The sequence below is a fragment of the Rhinoderma darwinii genome, chromosome 7 (assembly GCF_050947455.1).
Source record: "Rhinoderma darwinii isolate aRhiDar2 chromosome 7, aRhiDar2.hap1, whole genome shotgun sequence".
NCBI lineage: Eukaryota > Metazoa > Chordata > Amphibia > Anura > Rhinodermatidae > Rhinoderma > Rhinoderma darwinii.
This window is the reverse complement of record NC_134693.1, coordinates 42,635,585-42,659,181: the sequence shown is the minus strand read 5'-3', so window position 1 is coordinate 42,659,181 and position 23,597 is coordinate 42,635,585.

Here is a 23,597-nt window from a genome sequence, read left to right as displayed (position 1 = left end):
CAACACCTTCCATTGGGATGGGTTAAAGTCTGGAGACCGTCATACACATTAGATGGGCAGTCGGTCCAGCCGAAATCTGCGGGTACGGCTGAAGAACATCTCATGTCTATAGGCACCTTTAAAAGAATAGGTTCAACATATACCAGGTACAAACACTTTGTACCCCCAAGATTACAAACTATATCTAACAGGTAAATACGACCATGTTTTAAAATGTCTTAAAAAGTTAGCATCTGCCGCCATTCTATTAAAGTTGTATACTTTGGACATCCCTTTTTAAAAATGTGGGGCCCTACTTATAAAATCCCTTCTCTTATCTGTAGAAGAACTGCTTTCTAAGTGTTTATTTTCCTGCATCAGATACTAAGCATTAATGGGATGGCTGAATTTAACTAACCAAGCAAAATCTTGAGAAGGCACCCCCTTCTTTAATCTTAACATGTCCTAATAGGACATATATAAAGGTGTTGTCTGATCTAGGGCATTGCTATAATGTTCCCTCTAAAACTAGCTATGCATAAAGGGATTTCATTTTATCAGTCCCTGTAAAATGAATCATTGCAAGTAAACTTTTCGAACAATCCAAAAATCTGTACATTTACTGTAAATGACAACTGACTGACAGATGAGCTTAAACAATACAAGATCTAAAATCTGTCTCCCTGGAAAACCATGTGATAAAGGATTGGATAAGTCAGGAGACATGTGTCTAGTGATGTGAAATCATCTGAATAATAGCCATATAATTGACCTTTCATCATATTGGATGAAGAATAACTGTTGGCATCCCTGTTATATGATGAGCAATCTGAAAAGGTCTGTCTTCTGAGGACTTTATTCTGAATTTCTGAATTCAAAATCTGCTGCATTTTCCTTTTGAATGCAATTGCACTTGCAACTAGACTTCAGTGTTGTACAATCTACAGTAGGTACGGATTGTGCAGTAATGTAGTGGCCAGAACAGCAGTTTCTTAAAGCAGATCTGTTAGGCATCATATAGTACCCTATCAAAAATCAGCATAGGATAGAGGGGGAGATGCTGAGCCATGGGATATACATTTTTTATTTTATTATTTCCATGTAAAAAGACATTGATGGCATATTGCTAGGAGATCAATGTCTGATCAGTGGGAGTCTGATCATTATGACCACTAAGTATCACAAGTTACTGCGGTGCTAGGAACGCATGCACTCTTTGCCTCCCGTTGGCTCCACTCAGCTCTGCTCCGTTATGGCCAATTGCCGACCATATGGTCTTGAAAAAAAGGCTAATGTAGCTGTCAAGAGCCAAGGAGACACACACTTTCCTAGCACCTCTGCCATTGATGGACATTGATCTCCTACTTATATGCCATCAATGTGTTCAGTGGGAAAACCCCTTCGGCTCCTGTTGCCTCTGCTCAGCTTTTTCAGAAGCTGCAATTCACTATAAGGGAGCGGAGATGAAGGGACATAGTGCCATACTTGTTTTAGTGCTACCTTTCTCTATTCATTGGCAGAGCTTATAGAGATATGACCCACTTTGAATGGACACTAAAGGCATATACCTTCCATATGCTATCTCCGCCAATCCCATATACAGTGAATGGAGTGGTGGCCACGCATGCGCACTGTAAAGTCTATGGCCGCGGCCAGTCGTTCTGACTTACCCTCTGACGGCCGCGGCCATGGACATGTGAGTTCTCAGCGGCATCTCCCTCCTGTGAGACGCCGGCACTCACTTCCTGGTTCAGAGACTGACTCCCGCAGGGAGCGCGTGCACGGCCTCAAAGGGACAGTGCGTGCACTATTGCAGGTAATCTGCAATCAGTCCAGAATGCCCTTTTGATCAGTGCCTGAGCGTTGTTGTGTTCCTAAAGTTTGTCTTGCAAATGGTCTCCTAGTGTCTTCCAGTTCCCAGTGTTACCCATTCCTGCTTCCTGTACCCTGTATCCCGTGCTACTGTGCTACCGTGCCTCTGTGCCGTCTAGAGTTGAAGTCCAGTTGTGTCGTCTGCTGCATCTACTGTGTCACACCCCGCCGGGTGTCTGTCTACTACCGGAGCCTCATCTTCAGCCTGAATCACCGCTACTGTCTCTATTGCCTCATGTACGCTTTCTGGACTATAGATTTAGTATTGTACCTGTTTGGCCAGCTGCTATCCCGCTATGCGGTACGTCCCAGTGGGTCCACACCCCGCGCTGTGACATGCACTACTGCTCCATTACCACAGAATATTCAGGAATCCAGCAATCGGACCCTTAGTGATCAGACTTTTATCACCTATCATGTGGATAGGTGATAAATGTTTTTTTTTATGGGAAAACCTTTGTAAATGCCCAGAATTATCGGGAAAGCTCTATTTTCTGTTTGCTCCTGACCGAGGAATTGACAGCTGTCCCAGTTCACAGACTCATACAGGATTTAAGAAACAATAGGGACTCTCACTCTTTTCCTCATAGTAAGAAAATACAACAGAGATCCTTGCTGAGTGGAATGCTAGCCAAGGCTAAGACCAATTTGAATTTGGCAATTTCCTTGTCAAATTAAATCAGGGTCCCAGTTCAGGACTTGATTTCTGATCCCGAAAAATATGAGAACAGCTTTGATGGGCATTTTAATGGGCCCTAATGCTGAAATGTATATGGATGCTGATAGGGTGAAAATGCCTGTGAAATTTCAAACTTAACACTTGTATTCCCAGACTACTCAGCATTCAGAGAATGGCTAGAGAGAATTTGTAATTTGCAGCAAGTCATTAAATAAACTATTGTGTCTCCTACACACACTTCCTGGAATCCTAAAATTACAAGTTTGTTTTAATGCGATAGCGTTCAGTACTTACTAGTTCCCAGTACACTACAATTTACATTATATCCAAATCTTTCATATTCTGTTCTCTTTATCCTATGTCATTATTTTGCAGGTAAAATCTACTTACAATGTCAGAGGCTTTATAATCATCCTGCCTTCCATTTATATAATCATCTGCATTTATACTTTCTGCAAACAGCTGCCGCACATTAGTGTCACTATTATAGATATAGTTGAAAAAACTAACTGTTGAAGCACAGGCCTGATAAATTGCTGAAAATCAAATATTCCACATTCTGTGCACCAAAATATGTCATGTTAAATTGAACCTGCTCGCTTGTACAGTCATATCTGCATGTAGAATATTTTAAAATCTTCTTCCATTGTCAACTGCAACAACTTTCTCCATCTCTTAATTTTTAAACATCAGAGAATCTGGGTTTGTAGGCAGCATTATTTGCCTATTGTGTTATTGTCGCAAAGAACAACAAATGATTCAGATGGAAAAGACATCTTAAAAAGGAATCCTGTATCTGAGTGTTATTCTGACAGGGGGAGCCCAATTTTGCTACTTTGTCTCTACATTATTTAAAACCTGTAGAAATATTTTGCATCACTCTAGATTGTCTACCTTGTTTCCCCAAGATTAAGACAAGCTTCTTTCTTGTGCTGTTTGGAACACAGAGGAGACAGCGTTGGCACTCTGCTCCTAGTGATATAACCTTGTTAGTGCTTCCTATAAGTGCATGTAACCACTCAGCATGACATTCTTTTCCATTTTCCTTTATGAATAATTTTGTTATACCTCATCCATTTTCAAGTGCTCTTTATTACAACATGCTCCTACTACACTTATTAGAGTTCCCATCAGAGAATTTGTATCCTTGTTATCCATAATAGTGCCATGTACTGCCCTCTTTTGACTGTAAACCTGGCACGGATCAAAGAACGTTATTAGTTTATAACCTTTCTATTTTGCCTCGATGCCAAGAACTTTGCTACTTGAAATGCCACCTATGTCATAAACAGATCTCCAAGAAAAGAAATTTGTATGTATGAATTAACGCTCAGCATAATAACATCTCGGTAGTTTTTTTCTTGGCTTGCACGGAGAAATCTTGTTTTTCCTCTTGTTGTTATTATTATTATTGTTGTTCGTTATATGATCATTTCTAGTAATAATTATAATGATAACACTATGAGGATGACCCTGAATACACAATTAAAGGGGTTGTCCCACAATTGAGAAATAAAATAATTAGCTTAATGATATTTTAATGAAATAAATTAAATTAGGACACAACAGATGGCGACGTACACTGCAATACTGCAGCTCTGCTTCTATTCACTTGAATAGGAGCAGAGTTGCAGTACTGCAGTACGGCCGCTATACTGTGACCAGAGCATCTGCTTCCGTCACAAACATCTGGTGCCCAGAGGCAGCCAGAACAACTGATCGGTGCAGGGTTCGGGTGTTGGATCCCGACCACTGAAAAATGCCCCCTGTCCGGACAACCCCTTTAACTATTGAGCTACAGCTGCAGTGCAAATTAATACAGGACTGCAGCTGTCACTCAAGAGTTAAAATCAATCAGTAGCACTACCAAAAGTCTAGGTGTAACCCTGGCCTAACAAGACATTTGCTGAAAATACATGGTGCACTTAGAATGCTTTCTATAAAACCCAATTGTATTTTTGGTTTGGCAAGCACTACTGGGTATTTTTGAACATGTGTGATGAGCATTCATGCTCAGGGGCGTAGCTAAAGGCTCATGGGCCTGGTGCAAAAGTTCTTCTTGGGCCCCTCTGAACTTTTCTTCATGGCTGCACCCCACTCATACCATTCATTTGCATGACTAGGTCACAGCACTGGCAGCCAGGGGCATTGCTAGTGTCTTAAAAGATCAGGGGCATAAACCCCAAGACATATGTTTTGCCCTCCGCCATACGTAATGTTGTGTGCGCTGCCCATACAACGTTCTGACGCTGGACATCATCAGAACCCAGCGCCATGGCTGGCCTTAGGTTGGATTGCGCCCTGTGCAGGATTCCCTATTGCTGCCCTCCACAAACCAAATGTTAACCACAAATATAGGCACGCACATACTGGTACATATATACTGTACATACATAGAGACAGATATTTAGACATTCAACATTGTGAGAAACTAGACATGGACCGCACATCCACAATATATACGTTGATCTGAGCCGCTAGGCATAATTTAGAAACATGAACATGAGGTTCTTTGTAAACATTTTGATCAAACTGTACAAGCCCACTTGCCACTTCACGGCGACCTCTTTAAAGTGGGTCCCTACTCTATCGGCTGCAGCACCACATGGCGGCCCCCCCCCCACCGCAGCACCGCTCCCGCAGAGGGAGCAACCCAGTGGTCCAAAAGCACCCATGCTATCAGACCGTGCCAAGCTTCCTTGACTCTGGGCCACGTCCCCCCACAAGTGCATCACTACAGCAACAGACACCGCCATACAGTACCACAACATGTGAACAGATGGAATGAGCTCACCTTACCATGCGCAGTGGCCAACTGAGAACACAAGCAAGAGCAGGAACACTTATGAGGTCATTCCTGAATTAAAATCAGCTGGGTATTTTTTCAAATGTGTGGAGTGCTGGTGACAAGTAGAACAAAAGAACTGAGGAGGATAGACTATAGAATTTCAACATTGTGAGATATTTAGACATACAGGCAATATATATATACAGTCCAAACACAATTGAACACAGCACTCCACCACAACTAAATATAAGGCCATGTGCACATTACCAGAGGATGAATCACATCCCCAACGAATTTGTAGAGAAAGCCATAGGACAAAGGAACGGCACCAGGCTGGAGACAATGTCCCCCAAAGGATTAAATATAGAATATCCATATGGTCCACATATCTAGAACAGTGGGGGGTAACTTACATTAGTCCTGAAGATTATGGTCTGTATCTGATCGTTGTAGTATAGTTAGTTTATATACATGTAGGCATTTGAGTCTTAAATTGACTTTTTTCCAGGTGTATTTTTATGGTATATCCTTTATGTATTCATCCATCAATTTTGTGGGTTAATCACTTGTCTTTTTTATCTATTTTTTCACAGATATTCGCTTACTGTGAAGCAAATTGGACGTTTGTGGCAAGGGAGCAGAGGCCGTTGATTTCTTTGTATGGTATTGTCCAAAAAGTGTGGCATTAAGTCAATCTCCATTTTTTTCACTTCCCCTTTTCTTAAATTATGAGGACACATGTTTATTTATCACTAGGACATATAATTGCTGTGCATTGAAAGGTTTATTTCCTTGAACATGTATATGTGGCAACAAGAAACAGGAGAAATGATCCAGCGCTTGTAGAAGATTGTAAAAATCTGCTATGAATATGGTGGATCCATCTCTCATCACTCTCTGGAACGGATTCAGAACATACTACTTGTGATGTCATAGTCTACATTTTAGACATGGAGCATCTGTACACACTTCCTGTGTTTACATCATCTAGATTGTGGGTGTGGTCTATTTACACATCCTCCCTGTGCTATCATGACATAGTGTTAACATATTATGACATCATCAGGCCTATAAGTATGTCTCACACCTTGACAGTCTTATCTCAGTCTTATCTCTTCACTGTACAATTGCTTTCTATTCCTAGATCATTGTTAACATCTGCTGCCCGGGCCCGTTACCATCGATAGAGGTAAGCGCTTTGCAGTAAATATATTTTCATAACAGAAAATATAAACTTTTGTGAAAAATAAACTTACTTTCATTTTTAAGTTAGGGGCAGTCTTTAGAAGAACAACAGTGGTAACATCTAAAACATCTATAATAACATCAGGATTTACAACATTAATACCATCTATAATAACAATCTTTAATACTGTCTATAATATCATCATCTATAACACCTTCTCGTCTGAGCACTAACTAAGCAAGATATTATATAACTATACCAAGTGCCTTCCTACCAGGCACTGGACACAAAGTAACACAGGTCTTTACTCACATAGAATACAGGCTACTCCAGACTTAGTAGTCTCCAGTCTGAGTCAGGGGTGAGACTCACACACACTGTGTCTGCACCTTTTTATGCACAGGCTGCAGGTGCAACTAATTGAGCAGCAGCCTTGTCCTACAAACAGAGATGGACTAGGGATTGGGGAACCCGCCCTGCTCTTCCCCAATCCAACTCCAGGCCCTTTTTCCGGCTTTTCCTTAAGCCGAGATTGGAAAGCTAGAGCTTTCTATTGCCAAAAATACTCATTCCCTGGAGCCTAGGATACATATGACAGGATTCTAAGGGAAATGTACCTTCCCTCAATGACTTTACCTGTCACTGTCTCACATACCCTCTTCCTCTGTTCGAGCCCGTGGGATCGGACACATTTAGCTACAAGGCAGTGTGTCCTAGACAAAGCGTCAGCATTGCCCTGCAGTTTTCCTGCTCTGTGTTCCACAGTATATTTGAAGTTCTGCAAAGTAAGAAACCACCGTGTAACTCTTGAATTTCTCTCTTTAGCTTGACACATCCACGTAAGAGGAGAGTGGTCTGTAACCAACCTAAACCGACGACCCAATAAATAATATCTCAGGGACTCAAGTGCCCACTTAATGGCCAAGCACTCCCGTTCAACTATGCTATAGTATTTCTCAGCCGGGGTAAGCTTTCTGCTCAAATAGGTCACAGGATGTTCCTCACCACCCACCTCTTGTGACGGAACTGCTCCGAGCCCCACATCAGAAGCATCAGTTTGGACAACAAACTCCTTTTTGAAGTCAGGAGTGACTAAGGCTGGTTGGTTATACAGGGCCAGTTTCAACTCTTGAAAGGCGCTTTCAGCCTTCGTGTCCCACTTGACCATGACAGACTTACTTCCCTTGGTAAGATCTGTCAGGGGCGCTGCTGTGCTGGCAAAGTTTGGAATGAACCTGCGGTAATAACCTACAATTCCAAGAAAAGCTCTGAGCTGCTTTTTGGTTGAGGGCTGGGGCCAGTTTTGCATAGCCTCAACTTTGTTGACCTGTGGCTTTATCACCCCTCTCCCAATTATGTACCCCAGATACCGTGCTTACTCCAAGCCTAAGGAACATTTCTTTGGGTTTGCTGTTAACCCCCCGGCTCTGAGGGAGTTTAGTACTGCTTGTACTTTTGGTAAGTGGCTTTCCCAGTCATCACTAAAGATTATAATGTCGTCCAGATATGCCGAAGCATACCGACGATGGGGTTTGAGGACTATGTCCATTAACCTTTGAAAGGTCGCTGGAGCCCCATGTAGCCCAAATGGTAAACAAATATATTGAAACAGACCATCCGGGGTGATGAACGCAGTTTTCTCTTTGGCGCCCTCCGTGAGGGGTACTTGCCAATAGCCTTTGGTTAAATCAAGTGTTGAAAAATACCTTGAATGGCCCAGTCTCTCTATTAACTCGTCAACTCTTGGCATTGGGTATGCGTCAAACTTTGACATCTCATTTAACTTGCGGAAGTTGTTACAGAAACGTAATGACCCATCTGGTTTCGGAATCAATACAATGGGACTTGACCATTCACTTTTTGACTCTTCAATAATCCCAAGGTCTAGCATTTTCTTGACCTCCTCAGATATGGCTTGTCAAGCACCACTCTCTCCACGATCTGCGCAGGGGTTGATTCCTCTGGCTGTAGCCATTTCCTTGCAAGATGGACAAGATCATACATTTGTGATCGGGCAGGTAGGTATTCCACAAAAGTCCAGTTGTGCACCCGTCGAGCACGCACATTCATATTAACACCCAGACGGGCAAGGATCTCACCCTTCAGCTTGGAGTAATCCTTGGCATCCTGCTCATTGAGATCAAAGTACGCCTTTTGTGGCTCTCCGGTTAGGAAAGGTGCCACCACTGCTGCCCACTAATCTGAAGGTAACTTCTCTCGTTCTGCCACTCGCTCAAACACCATGAGATAGGCCTCAACGTCGTCGGTGGATGTCATCTTCTGCAGAGATGTCTGTACCGCTGCACGAGTGGTTTGGCGCAAACCATGAGGCCCCGCTGACCTCTCCACTGAGGCCTGAATTTGGTCTTGCAAATAGCGATTAATTTGCTGCTGTTCTTTTAAGGCCAGTCTGTGGGCTTCACCCAGCAGAATATTGGTTTCAGCCTGTGCACGCATGGCTTCCTCATGCACCATTCGCTGAGTCGCGCTGGCTTCTTGCAGAGCTGTGCTTATCTTCCCCTGGTTGATATTAGCCTGAATCAGCTGTTTAAGTATTTCATCCATTTTAACAGTCTCTTTTTCTAGCCCTGTTGCCGCCTTCACCCAAGACATACACTTCCAAGCACTCTCGGGGAGAAAAAAAATTGTGTTGTTGCCCCTAGCAACGATTTTCCGCTTGGAGCAGCAAAAGTCCTTTTAAATAGGTGTATGTCTCTTTAAGACCGTGCCCGCATCGGCCACCATATGTGAGGGTTTAGCATCAGGAGAGGTTGGTACAGCGGTTTCTTAGTAGCCAGAGACAGGGACACCGTGCATTAAAGTTCATAACAGGGCTTTGCCTGTGTTTTATTCTTGTCAAAGAAACAGCCTCTTGTACAACAAGGCAAAATACAAAATAAATCCTGCTCGTCTGAGCACTAACTAAACAAGATATTATCTAACTATACCAAATGCCTTCCTACCAGGCACTGGACACAAAGTAACACAGGCACTGGCGTAGCTATAGGGGTCGCAGCGGTCGCAATTGCGACCGGGCCCCGAAGCCAGGGGGCCCACGGCCCCCCGCACTACATCAATAAAAAGTTACTATAGTAACTCGGGCCGCGGGCCCCTGTTACTATAGTAACATACTTTACTTACCTTCCTGGTTCCGGATGGCAGCGGAGGTCCTGACGTAAAGCGCTGTGCGCAGCGCATGACGTCACCACGCTATGCGCCGCGCACAGCATCGAGACGACAGAACTCCCGCCGCGGCCGAAGAGGAAGGTAAGGTTAGCCCTGACTGGCGGGGTCCGACTCCCGGGACCCGCCAATCAGCTGTTTTGAAGGGGCCGCAGCACTCGTACGAGAGCTGCTCCCCTTCATTCCTGTCACTTCATTCCGGTCACACTGTGAATCCGTGTTGGCGATTCACAGTGTGGGCGAGTAGTGAAATGAAGGGGAAGCAGCTCTCGTACGAGTGCTGCGGCCCCTTCAAAACAGCTGATTGGCGGGTCCCGGGAGACACATCAGCTATTGATGGCCTATCCTGAGGATAGGCCATCAATGTTTAGGGACTGCACAACCCCTAAGCCTACGATGTAGCAGGCTTAGGGGGCCCATGAGACAGGATCACAGATTGTGTGATCCTGTCTGCTGGGCCCTGTATCTAAGCCAATCACATGGTAGGCTTAGATACATGGCCCATGCGTGATCCTGTCTGCTGGGCCCTGTATCTAAGCCAATCACATGGTAGGCTTAGATACATGGCCCATGTGTGATCCTGTCTGATGGGCCCTGTATATAAGCCAATCACATGGTAGGCTTAGATACATGGCCCATGCGTGATCCTGTCTGATGGGCCCTGTATATAAGCCTACCACACTGTAGGTTTAGATACAGGGCCCCAGCACACAGTAATCTTATACTGTATAAGATTACTGTCTGCTGGACCCTGAATCTAAGCCTACGTTGTGGTAGGCTTAGATACAGGGTCCCACAGACAGTATCACACATGGGCCCTGTATCTAAGCCTAACACACGTGTTACTAATCATTTTGTGTGTGTTTTCTTACAGGTTCGGTAGTTGGACTACGGCGGATTCCAGGACTACTTCGATGATAGCTTTTTTTTTTATTAATAAAATGGTTAATGAGGGCTGTGTGGGGGATTTTTTTATTTCAATAAAATATTTTTTCTATGTCTTTGTTTTTTTTTAAACTATATTACTACCGCCTTAGTAATGGCCGCCGGCTGAATGACAGCATCCATTGCTAAGGCGGGGCTTAGTGTTAGCCGATGCACAGGCTAACACTAACCCCCTTTATTACCCCGGTACCCACCGCCACCAGGGGTGCTGGGAAGAGCCGGGTACGATCCAGTACCTGACCATTTGTAGTGATGGTCGGCCACTGGGGTGGCCGCAGGCTGGTATTATCAGGAGGGGAAAGGCCAAAAACAGTGGCCCTTCCCACCCTGGTGATGCTAGGCTGCTGCTGCTTTATTGTATCTGGCTGGTTATGAAAAATGGGGGGGGACCCCACGTTATTTAAAAAAAATAAAAATTGGAAAGAACGATGTGGGGTCCCCCCCAATTTTCATAACCAGCCAGATACAACACAGCAGCAGCAGGCAGCATTACAAGGGTGGGAAGGGCCACTGTTTTTGGCCTTCCCCAGCCTAATACTACCAGCCTGCGGCCACCCCGGTGCCTGCCTGTCGCTACAGATGGTCGGGTACTGGTTCGTACCCGGCTCTTCCCAGTACTCTTGGTGACGGTGGGTACCGGGGTAATAACGGGGGTTAGTGTAGCCTCTGCACCGGCTAACATTAAGCACCGCCTTAGTAATGGAGCTTGTCAATCAGCCAGCGGCCATTACTAAGGCGGTGATAATAAAGTTTAAAAAGATACAAGCACATAGAAAAACTATTTTATTGAAATAAAAAAACACAACCCTCATTAACCATTTTATTGAGAATAAAAAAAACGCCGTCATTGAAGTCCTCGAATCCGAAGTCCAACAACCAAACCTGTAAAAAAACACAAACACACCAAAATAATCAGTAACACATAAAGAAGCAAAATTATTATTCTTACCTATCCTGGGTCCAGCGCTGGAGCCGCAATGTCAGCGAGCTGGGCCCTGTATCTAATCCAATCATGTGTGATACTGTCTGCTGGGCCACTGTATCTAATCCTATCATGTGTGATACTGCCTTCTGAGCCACTGTATCTAATCCTATCATGTGTGGTACTGTCTGCTGAGCCACTGTATCTAATCCTATCATGTGTGGTACTGTCTGCTGAGCCACTGTATCTAATCCTATCATGTGTGATACTGTCTGCTCAGCCACTGTATCTAATCCTATCATGTGTGATACAGTCTGCTGAGCCACTGTATCTAATCCTATCATGTGTGGTACTGTCTGCTGAGCCACTGTATCTAATCCTATCATGTGTGATACTGTCTGCTGAGCCACTGTATCTAATCCTCTCATGTGTGGTACTGTCTGCTGAGCCACTGTATCTAATCCTATCATGTGTGATACTGTCTGCTGAGCCACTGTATCTAATCCTCTCATGTGTGATACTGTCTACTGAGCCACTGTATCTAATCCTATCATGTGTGATACTGTCTGCTGGGCCACTGTATCTAATCCTATTATGTGTGATACTGCCTTCTGAGCCACTGTATCTAATCCTATCATGTGTGATACTGTCTGCTGAGCCACTGTATCTAATCCTATCCATAGTTTATAGGGTCGTAGTGCTATAGATATGCTATGCGGTCTCATATACACACTTTTTTTTGGGCGGACACATATGTATTGGGGCTATTTCCCTGACATTTTAAGTCCTGAGGGTATGTTCACACGGCAGCGTCTGTTACGGCTGAAATTACGGTGCTGTTTTCAGGAGAAAACAGCACCGTAATTTCACCCGTAATGGCATGTGCAGGCGTCTTTCGCTGCGTCCATTACGGACGTAATTGGAGCTGTTTTTCTATGGAGTCCATGGAAAACGGCTCCATTTACGTCTGAAGAAGTGACAGGCACTTCTTTGACGCGGGCGTCTTTTTTACGCTCCGCCTTTTGACAGCGGCGCGTAAAAAAAAATGACCGTCGGCACAGAACATCGTAAGACCCATTCAAATGAATGGGCAGATGTTTGCCTATGCTATTGAGCCGCATTTTCGGACGTAATTCAATGCTAAAACGCCCGAATTACGTCCGTAAATAGGGTGTGTGAACCCAGCCTTAGTGACGCCCCTGGCTGCTAGTGCTGCATTGTTGGGTCACTTAGGAGACCCAGCGATGCAGCTGAAAGCTCAGGACCGTCGGCCATGAGAAGTTTGCGGGGGGGGGGCCCAGTAAGAATTTTTGCATCGGAGCCCATGAGCCTTTAGCTATGCCCCTGAACACAGGTCTTTACTCACATAGAATACAGGCTACTCCAGACTTAGTAGTCTCCAGTCTGAGTCAGGGGTGAGACTCACACACACTGTGTCTGCACCTTTTTATACACAGGCTGCAGGTGCAGCTAATTGAGCAGCAGCCTTGTCCTACAAACAGAGATGGACTAGGGATTGGGGAACCCGCCCTGCTCTTCCCCAATCCAACTCCAGGCCCTTTTTCCGGCTTTTCCTTAAGCCGAGATTGGAAAGCTAGAGCTTTCTATTGCCAAAAATACTCATTCCCTGGAGCCTAGGATACATATGACAGGATTCTAGGGGAAATGTACCTTCCCTCAATGACTTTACCTGTCACTGTCTCACAATATATAGAAGCTGCAGCAGTATGGGGGACATTATACAGAAGTAATGAATGTAGCTGAGAATCCAGCACTGTAGTAACATAGATAACTTACCAGCACATCTCTGTGTCTTTCTCACTTTGATCCTGTTCACCCCTTCCCTCTCCATAGACTTGTATGCAACATGTCTGTCTCTCTGTCTGCTCCCTCCTCCTGCTCCCCCCTGCCTTCTCCATAGACTTGTATAGACAGGCAGTGAAGAGACACATCCCCACCTTCTGCAGCTATAACAAGGGAAGTACTTTTTACTTGACAACAGGGAGTAGACAGCAGATTACAGGACGAAAGACACCTAGTGACAGTAAAGCTATTACACCAGCTAATTTTGGCGGTTGCAGCGAGCGCCGATCAATGAGCTGTCTCGTTGATCAGCGCTCACTGCAACCGCCAAAATTACAGCAGAGTAGATGCTGACCAAACAGAAGATAGGCCGATACAGGCAGATGGTACCTTGGTGGTAGTAGGCAGTAAACAGACTACTGTAAGCAGGCTGATGCCGGATTACTGGAAGTATGCTGGTGCCGGATTAATGGAATCACATTGGTGTCGGATTGCTGGAAGCACGCTGGTGCCGGATTGCTGGAAGCATTCTGGTGCTGGATTGCTGGAAGCATGCTGTTGTCGGATTGCTGGAACCACCCAAAGGGCATGGGGATACCGCCAGGTAACCAACTCTGGATTCAGGATACCAGTAGGTAACAGACTCAGAATACAGGATACGGAACCTTCACAGGATAACACTAGGTTTGTCCAACTTTCCTCAGGCACTGGGGAAAGGGCTAGGGTCACTTATAAGGGCCAGGATGAACAAGGATAGGTTGGGGCCATTCTTACCTGTGCGTGCACTAGTCTTTTAAGAGCTAGCACTAGCGCAGGCCTGAACCCTGTGGATACAGTCCAGTGGAGGAGGAGGCAGAGATCAGAGTGTGCTGACGTTCCTGGGAAGGGAGACACCGGCTGGGGGTGCACAGTCCTGCGGTTGCAGCTGCTGGTAAGAGGGGGGATGCCGGCGGTCAGCGACCGCGGGCATAATGGTTACTTTATTTGGTTCAGCATACACTTTACTTGTCCTTTTTTGCTCTTGCATATTTAGGGTTCCTCTGTCTTCATTTATCCATAAGCATTGGCAGTAAATCACCCTGCTAAATGTCTGCTAACGATAGTCAATCTACTCAATGAAACAAGCATATTAGACAAGCCTGAGCATATCAATTGCTAAACTATCCGAATTGAAAAACGGTTTATAAAATCACGAATTTTGTTCTGTGCGCCCATGATACTACTCCTAAAGGTGTCCCCCCCCCCCATTATAAAGCTACAGGCAGTGCAGTAATTACATTTGAAGGTACCTCTTTATCATTGTCCAAGCCATGTACCATGTACTTGGTTGCAAGGCTACAATCAGACGAGCGTGTACGATATGCGTGCGTAAAAAACGCAGCATTTTTCCTACATTTCATATCCGTGTGCATTGAGTATTGGCATCAGTGTGCTTTGCGTGTGGCATGCATTTTCACGTCCGTGCAAGCACTACATTTAAAAAAATATATAATTTCTCTGCTTTTCTATGTAACTGATGCGTGAAACACAGACAGCACACAAATGTCGTCCGTGTGCTATCCGTGGTTTTCACGTACCCATATACTTCAATGGGCAACTAGGTATGCAAAAACACACCAATATAAGACATGCATTGAGTTTCATGCCACGGACACTCACTGCGTGAAAACACATGTCTGAATAGCCCCATTGAAATTAATGGGTCTGTGTGATGAGAGTTATCTCCACACACAGCACACGGACGAGTATTACGCTCGTCTGAATCAACCCTGAGGCCTCGTGCACACTTCCATGACCGTTTTCACGGCCGTTTTTGACGGATCCGTGTGCCGTGTGATTTCCGTGTGCACTCCCATGTGCACTCCGTGTTTCCGTTCTGAGCGCCGAGCATGGTACTGTCCAGGGTGCTGAAAGAGCAGGGTTGTTCAGCGCTAGTCACTTCACAGGGTGCTGAAAGATTTAATGGGCTGCACTGATCGGCGGTAACTCTTTCAGCACCCTGGACAGTGACTAGCGCTGAAGAATGACCATGCTCGGCGCTCGCAAAATACAATTTTAATGAAATTAAAAATAAAAAAATCAGTTCATACATACCCAGAACTCCCTGCATTTTCCTCCTGTCCGGCCTCCTGGGATGACATTTCATCCCATGCCACCGCTGCAGCCAATCACAGGCTGTAGTGGCGGTCACACAAGTCTGGATGACTTCAGAAGGCCGGCCTCCAGGGATGACGCTTCATCCCATGTGACTGCCTCTGCAGCCAATCACAGACTGCCGCGTCATACATAAAGGTCGGACTGGAGGAAGAAGAGGGACTCGTCACCAAGACAACGACCGGGGTACGTATGAACTGCTTTTTATTTTATTTTTATCAGCAGCCTCTTCTCTCTATCAGTGATTGATAGAGACAAGTGGCTGCCGATTAGTGTAATATATCTGTAATGTACTTCTGCCCGCCCGGCCGTTGCTAGGCAACGGCTCCGTCACACACGGATGGCATACGGATGCCTTCCGTGTGCCTTGAGTTTTTTTGACGGCCCCATTGACTTGCATGGGCCTCACGGTCACAGATTCTCGGACCAAAGTAGGGCATGCTCTACGTTCGTCGGAACGGAGCAACGGGACCATCACAAAACTGCATGGCCCCATTGAAATGAATGGGTCAGGGTGCTAGCCGTCACAAAAACGGCTAGCACCCTGAAGAAAAAGACTGAAGAGTGCACGAGGCCTTAGTGATTGGTAACTCTTGACCAAATTATCTTTCAGATTTTTATTTTTTTGTATGGAAACCTCAGGCAGAGCATCAGTTATATCTTTGTCAACCTTGAGACTCCTCCAGAACAGGGAGACAACTTCCCGTACACCCCTGTGCTAAATTACGCCAGCTCTGAGTATTGGTGGTGACAAAATTGTCAGGCTGCGACAGGCCAAGCCCCCTTCTGTAAAGCCACGCCCACTTTTGGAAAAGTGACGTAAATGCATGGGGGGGTTACAAATCTTTGCGCAAGTTATGACTTTTGATGCATTTGCGACTTTCCTACGTAGGAAACTGACATAGAGGAGTTGATAAATTCCCCGCAATATCCATTACACTATCTTCTGGAATACACTTACTTCTGGAAGTTCTGAGGTTAGGAACCAAACTATATACATATTTATGCAGGCAGTAGTATAGGATTAGCCATGATCCGCATGCACCTTCCTGTGCAAACACAGTGTAAACTGATAAAAGAGTGAAGTTCAGTCTCTCCAGGGAAGTAGAAGTCTAATAGAGCAAGTCTGAGCTCAATAGTGAGGAGCCAGTGATGAGTACAATAGAGCCATATTCTCAGTTTTGTAGATATAAAGCAGTGTTGATACGTTCCTATGGAAACACAGAGGAGAGCTCACCATGCCCACACAGATAGCCGATGATGCTTAGTGATGTTAGTGTGATGCGCTGACTGCTCATTGGACAATAGTGATGGCAGGAGGAAGAGAGGGAGGAGTTAGCCCTATATGAATCACAGATTTTCCAAGTAAAGCTGTTTGGCTGCTATCACTGCCAGCAATGCCACTATGCTTTGTTATGCATCTGGCACTTAGATGCATATTCTGTCTAACTGACCCTTGAAGATTAGGGCAGATGAAACGCATCGGGTAAACAAAATAATCAAGTAAAGAGGGGGTTAATTTGGAGTGAGATAGTAACCAAGTCAAGACAGATTCTGCAGTGCACCAGGATCAGAATCAGGATGTTATGCTATTTCTTTATTCTATCCACTCTATTACGCACTAAGTTTGACACATTCAAATCAAAATCTGTTTTCTGAACTAACAGAATTATTGTTAAAGGACATATTGCTAGTTTTTTTTAAAGCAGATCAATTAAAAGTTCGAGTTTTAGCAAACTTTATTATTTGTAAAGTCCATGAGCTCTCTAAACCTATGCCAAAAAACTGTCTGGACTCCCCCTTCTGAAAAGGAAGCCACCCAAAAGATTAGATGATTGCACAGGTCTGGGTACCTAGTGGCTGAAGGAGTCCAGAGCTCCCCTGCCACATAAGAAGACAACAGTCTTATAAATGGCTAATGGTTGGAGAGGTGGCCCAGTTCCAAATTTTGCATTGGGACCCCGGAGCTTGATGTTATGCCTCACGTTGTCACACATTTTGAGCGGGCCATGCAATGGAGGATCATCATATGGACATTTTGGGTGGCAGCCCGGAGCCCGAGGCTCACAGGGGGCCCAAGGCCACCCAAAGTACATTGCAGTTTTGTTGCATTTTTGCCGCGAATCACAGCAAAAACCACCACAAAACTGCATTATGTATGTCCTGCAAAAGGACCTGCAGACATAAGGTCACATGACCTTATTTCTGCAGTTCTTGTTACAGCTTAGAGACCGCAGGTCCTAGAACAGAAGCAAGACTCCAGAGAGAAGACTGTGAAGTGAGCTGCTATGTAAATATAGGGATACATTTGTTTAAGGGGTCCCAGGTCTGTATTTAGGGGCTCTGGTCTGGGGTCTGTATTAGTTTAAGGGGTCTGGGGGTCTGTATTTAGGGGGTCTGATCTGGGGTCAGTATTAGTTTAGCGGTCTGTATTTAGGGGGTCTGGGGTCTGTTTTAGTTTATGGAGTCTGGTTTGTTGTCTGTATTTAGGGGTCTGTTATTTGTATTAGTTTAGGTAGTCAGGTCTGGGGTCATTATTTAGGGGTCTGGTCCGAGGTCTATATTTAGGGGGTCTGGTCTAGGGTCTATATTTATTTAGCTTGTTTTGGGGTCTGTATTTATTTTTGGGTGCTTGTTCTGGGGTCTGTATTTGTTTAGGGGGTCTGGTCTGGGGACTGCAATAGTTTAGAATGTCGGAGGTCTGTATGTCTTCTAGGATCTGGTCGGGGGTCGGAATTTATTAGTATGAGTGAAAGGGGTTGTCCTGCCACTTGGCTAGGCCATCAGTATGAAAAACCATTCCGTGCTTGGACAACCCTTGGGTCTTGATGTCTGAATTTGAGTGTTTTCTATAGAGGCAGGAAATGGCTGCAGAAGCGAGGGGCAAAGATGTCTCATCAGGAGAAGTTGCCATAATGGTCTGTTGTCAGATGGAGAAGAAAAGAGAACAACTCAAATCAGAGAAAACATCACTAGTGAGTCACTGGATCTATAGAGGATCTGTCCCCTCTCCTGACATGTCTGTTGTAGGAAATCCTTGTATTCCACATAAAGTCTTCGTGTACCCATGACTAATAGACAAATGTGTGTTACCATTCCCATTGTCAGGAGGATGTGTCCCTACCCAGTATGATACTGTCAGTGATGGTTGGAGGCTATCATTATGTAGGGACGCAGTCCTTTAACAAGGGGAATTGTAACACCCATTTGTCAATGCTCGCACAGAAATGTGGTGTTCACTATAGACATGGCAGAGCGGCGGTGGGGAAGGGCGGCTCAAGTTTGGGAAACAGCCCATGGCTTATGGTTTACTGAATCCGCCACTGGGGCCATGCCCCACAATAATGTCCATAATCCCTAACAGTCCACTTGGGACAAACCCTTTAAGAAAATTATGTAAGAAATTTGAAAACTGTATTATGTGTTTACCCAGGTTCCTATTGTCTATTATTAGATTTTAATTGAAAGGACAGGTGTCGCGAAAAAAAATAATTTTATATATAAAGTTGCTTTTAGTGTGTTATTAAAATAAATTTTATTTATTTGTGTTTTTGTGTTTTACTTTTTTATTTTTTCTTACTTTTACTTCACTATGGGGGCTGCCATTTTTTTTTTCATCTCTGTATGTGTCGATTAACGACACATACAGAGATGGAATACGGAACATACATCCCCATAGTGAATGCGAACGGGAGCCGTTCCATTCACTATAGTGTACGCCGTCTGTGTGGGAACGGCGCATGCCACACAGTCCAAAAGGAAGGTCTTTGGCAGAGCGACATCCGGCGCCATTTTCATGTGGACCGGAAGCTGCGGCCGGACAGTAAGATGACTACTTCCGGTCGCGGCTTCCGGACATATGTTCAGAAGCAAGGACTAGGAGCGGAGGGAGCGGAGGGAGCGGCGGCGGCAGGAGCAGGTGAGTTATGTTTGTGTATGTTCGCATTTTACTGTGTGATTACCACTGTATGTAAGCCTACTACACTGTGCATTCGCTCAAGAAATGGCGGCACACAGTGTAGTAGGTTTGAACATTCAACCCCCTCCTTTCTCCTGGCACTAGCCAGGAGAAAGGAGGGGGGATTGTTTGAGCACACTGGAGCGAGTGTGTCTTCTCCAATTTTGCAGCATAAAGCAATGAGGTTGCTTTACCACATAATGCTGCAATTTTGGGAATTGCTCCCTCTAGTGACCAGCATATGGAAATGCTATAAATTAGAATCTAAAAAAAAATTCTAGCGACACATTCCCTTTAAGACCCAAAACTGATAAGTGTGATCTGATAAGTATGAAATATTAGGGCAATCTGAGTGGGCATGTTCTTTTTAACAGCATTGTAGACACCATTTTAAAATATACAAAACAATAAATGACAGAAATTTTTAGAATGCACAATTTATATTGAAATTCTTTTTCTATGAAGCAAAGCTATGCGTTTATCTCTTGCTGTGCAAAATCATGTTTCATTAAGTTCTTGATCTCTCGGGTCTTATGGCTAATGAGGGAGTGTGTAGGCTACATAAGTCAAGTACAAGAAGATACAGAAAATTATTTTGTTCCATGCTGAAAGCATTTCAGAAGGTTTTTCTGACTAACAGGGAGAAATAGTTGAAAGACGATATGTTTAGTATTTTCAACCTATGACTATATGTTATATGTCCCAGTCTGTTATTAAGAGAGAAGGGAGATGAGAAAGTATTTTAAAGTGTGATCTCCTTTGATTTGTTTCAAATCTCACATGGGCCTGATGGGTCCATGTGCATATTACAACAGAATATGTTGGTGCTATACAAATAACAAGGTATGAATAAATAAATTAATAATTCTGCCATTAACATTATATATAAGTAAATTCTGCTCTTTAAATAATAGTTAAAAAATGTTCTGTGTAAAACAGTTAGTTGCTGGATAGGGAAGGATTTAACATTCCAGTTTTTATAGGCTTCAATTACAATGCCCAAAATACTGATTTGTGTATTTTTGTAGCATTCTCTTGGAGCCATCCATTTTTTATGCATCTTCTGGGTACTCTTGCATGACCTCCAGTAGAGCTTAGGTCAGGTTAATATACCCTCATTATATGGTGGCTATCAATAAATGTATCACCCATGAGCAGACATTTGGTTTATTACGTATAGTATGTTCCAATAATATATGCTGCATAACTTTTTTCTTTTCCTCAATTTCACCTACCATCCAAGATATTCCATGCCTTTTTCCCTATATTTGGGTATGTTTACCTTTGAGCTCCATTTATCAGTTTATATATAATCTATATATATATATAGTTCATTAACTTTGCATTATACCCCAGAGCTGCATTCACAGTTCTTCTCGTCTATATTGGGAAAAGTCGACAAACTTGTCATCAGGCAGATTCAGCACAGCTCAGCTGAGCTCCTATAATGAAGTAGAACTGTTCGTTTCTCCTGCATCACATTAGGGTATGTTCACACGCTAAGGGTATGTTCACACGCTTAGCAAAAAACGTCTGAATATACGGAGCTGTTTTCAAGGGAAAACAGCTCCTGATTTTCAGACTTTTTTTTTAGCAAATCGTGTTTTTTACGGCCGTTGTTGGAGCTGTTTTCCTATAGAGTCAATGAAAACAGCTCCAAAAACAGCTGAAGAAATGACATGCACTTCTTTTTAAAAAATGACGCGTAAAAAACCGCCCCGTCGGAACTGCTTCCGTTTTTTCAGCCGTTTCTCGAGGCGTAAACGCCCCGAAATATGCCTGAAAACACTACTTGTGCATATACCCTTAACAAAAAATGGCTGATTTTCAGCCGTTTTTTTTATCAAACCAGCGTTTTTAGTGGCGTTTTTTACGGCCGTTTTTAGAGCTGTTTTTCTATTGAGTCAATGAAAAACGGCTCCAAAAACGGCTTAAGAAGTGACATGCACTTCTTTTTACGGGGCGTCTTTTTTTGCGCCGTTTTTTGAAAATTAGGCATAAAAAAACCGCCCTGTCGGAACAGAACAACGTATTTCCTATTGAAATCAATGGGCAGATGTTTTCAGGCGTTCTGCTTCCGATATGTCAGCCGGTTTTCGGGACGTTTTCGGCCCGAAAAACGGCTGAAAATAGCCTGTGTGAACATACCCTTACTGCTAGGTTGTATGTACTATTTTTGACCAGTAGGTAAGTGGGCCCACTGTCCCTTTAAAAGCTGCTTCTGAGGGTATGTTCACATGCAGTGACCAAAAACGTCTGAAAATATGGAGCTGTTTTCAGGCAAAAACAGCTCCTGATTTTCAGAAGTTTTTTTAACAACTCGCGTTTATCGCAGCGTTTTTTACAGCCGTTTTTGGAGCTGTTTTTCAATGGAGTCAATGAAAAAAGCCTCCAAAAACGTCCCAAGTAGTGTCCTGCACTTCTTTTGACGAGTCGTCATTTTACGCGCCGTATTTTGACAGTGACGCGTAAAATAAAGGCTTGTGGGAACAGAACATCGTAATTCCCATTGAAAGCAATGGGCAGATGTTTGTAGGCGTATTAGGGGCGTTTTTTCCAGGCGTAATTCGAGGCGTAAAATGCCTGAATTACATCTGAAACCACTGCGTGTGAACATACCCTTACCGTCTATTAGATTATATGTAAGGGACTGAGATAATGAATTTCATGGCTCTCGATAAATAGTTGATTGTTTAAGAGATCTAAAGAAGATCTATTGCCAGCACTTTCTCACAACTAATTAAGAAGAGTATTAAAAAAAACCCTAAAGCCTTCTTCACCTGGCGCAAAAAAAAACATCCGTAAAAGTGTCAATTAAGCTAGCGTTTTTGTGTAGCGATTTTTAAAATACAGGTGTTTTTAACGCGTTTTCGCTGTGGTTCTTTTACGCGTTTTGTGCGTGTTTTCTGCACATTTTTTAGGCCCCTAATTAGAACTTTTATTGACTATGGGAATTAGGTGCGTTTTTGGTGCGTTTTATGCGCCAAAGAATTGTTTATTTGCGCATAGCGGTTTTTAAATAAGCTTGTATAAAAACGTGTTGTATGCACTAACGGTGCACTTTCCCTTTGATTTCAATGGGAAGCTTAAATCATACGTGTTTTGACGTGTATTTTGGCACATTTTATGATACACGCCGTGTGAACAGGGCTTAAATGCTATATTGGTCACTTCTATATTATATAAATTACCCAACTCTCCACAGGAGTCTGGTCCAAACTTCCTGTCAGAGAGTTCCCATCATGCCCAGCATCTTCCTCTATACTACCCACCAAGCATACATTGTAAAGCTGCAAGATTTAGCAATAACTAGCACTGACTTAGTTCTCTGACTAAAGAATTTGTGCTATCTATAGCATTTACATAGCAGTTATTGATTAAAATGTTTTACTTCCGGGCTATGGAATATCATGTGCTTTTTACTCATCTGTTATATATATATATATATATATATATTTAATTTTTTTTCATATACGTATATATATATATATATATATATATATATATATATATATATATTTGTGTGTGTGTGTGTATATATATATATATATATATATATATATATATATATATATACTGACGTTTCTAATCTCTTAATAAAAATAGAATTTAATAGTATAAAAACAATAATCTTTAAATTACAACAGCTTTATAATGACGGATCCTTTGGGGATTATAGTCCCTTGTTTTACTCTGAATGAAGACCTTCCAATATCCATTTTTCTAACCATAGCTGTTACAATCCTTTTATACTTGCGCTCCAATTTACATTATAATGCAAGCTCTTTAATTCAGGTCATTCATTCCCTTTACTATTGTTGAAAGGTACTAAGAATATCGCACATTGGATTGATTTAGGAACATGGTACAAAGCTTAATCATATGTTGTAATGCATAAAATACAATCATATATCACTTTTAAGTACATTATAGGTCTACTAATGGATACTCACATTTGATTTGGTGCCATGTTTTTAATTGCAAAAATATACAAATTTCATGGGTAGTAGTAGAGCTTAGTTTATCGGTGTAGTACTACTAAGTTTGTCATTTAGCTCACCATTGTATCACAATGTTGTATCTGTGATTTTACAAGTGACTGAAAGTAAGGGCTCATACGCACTGCAG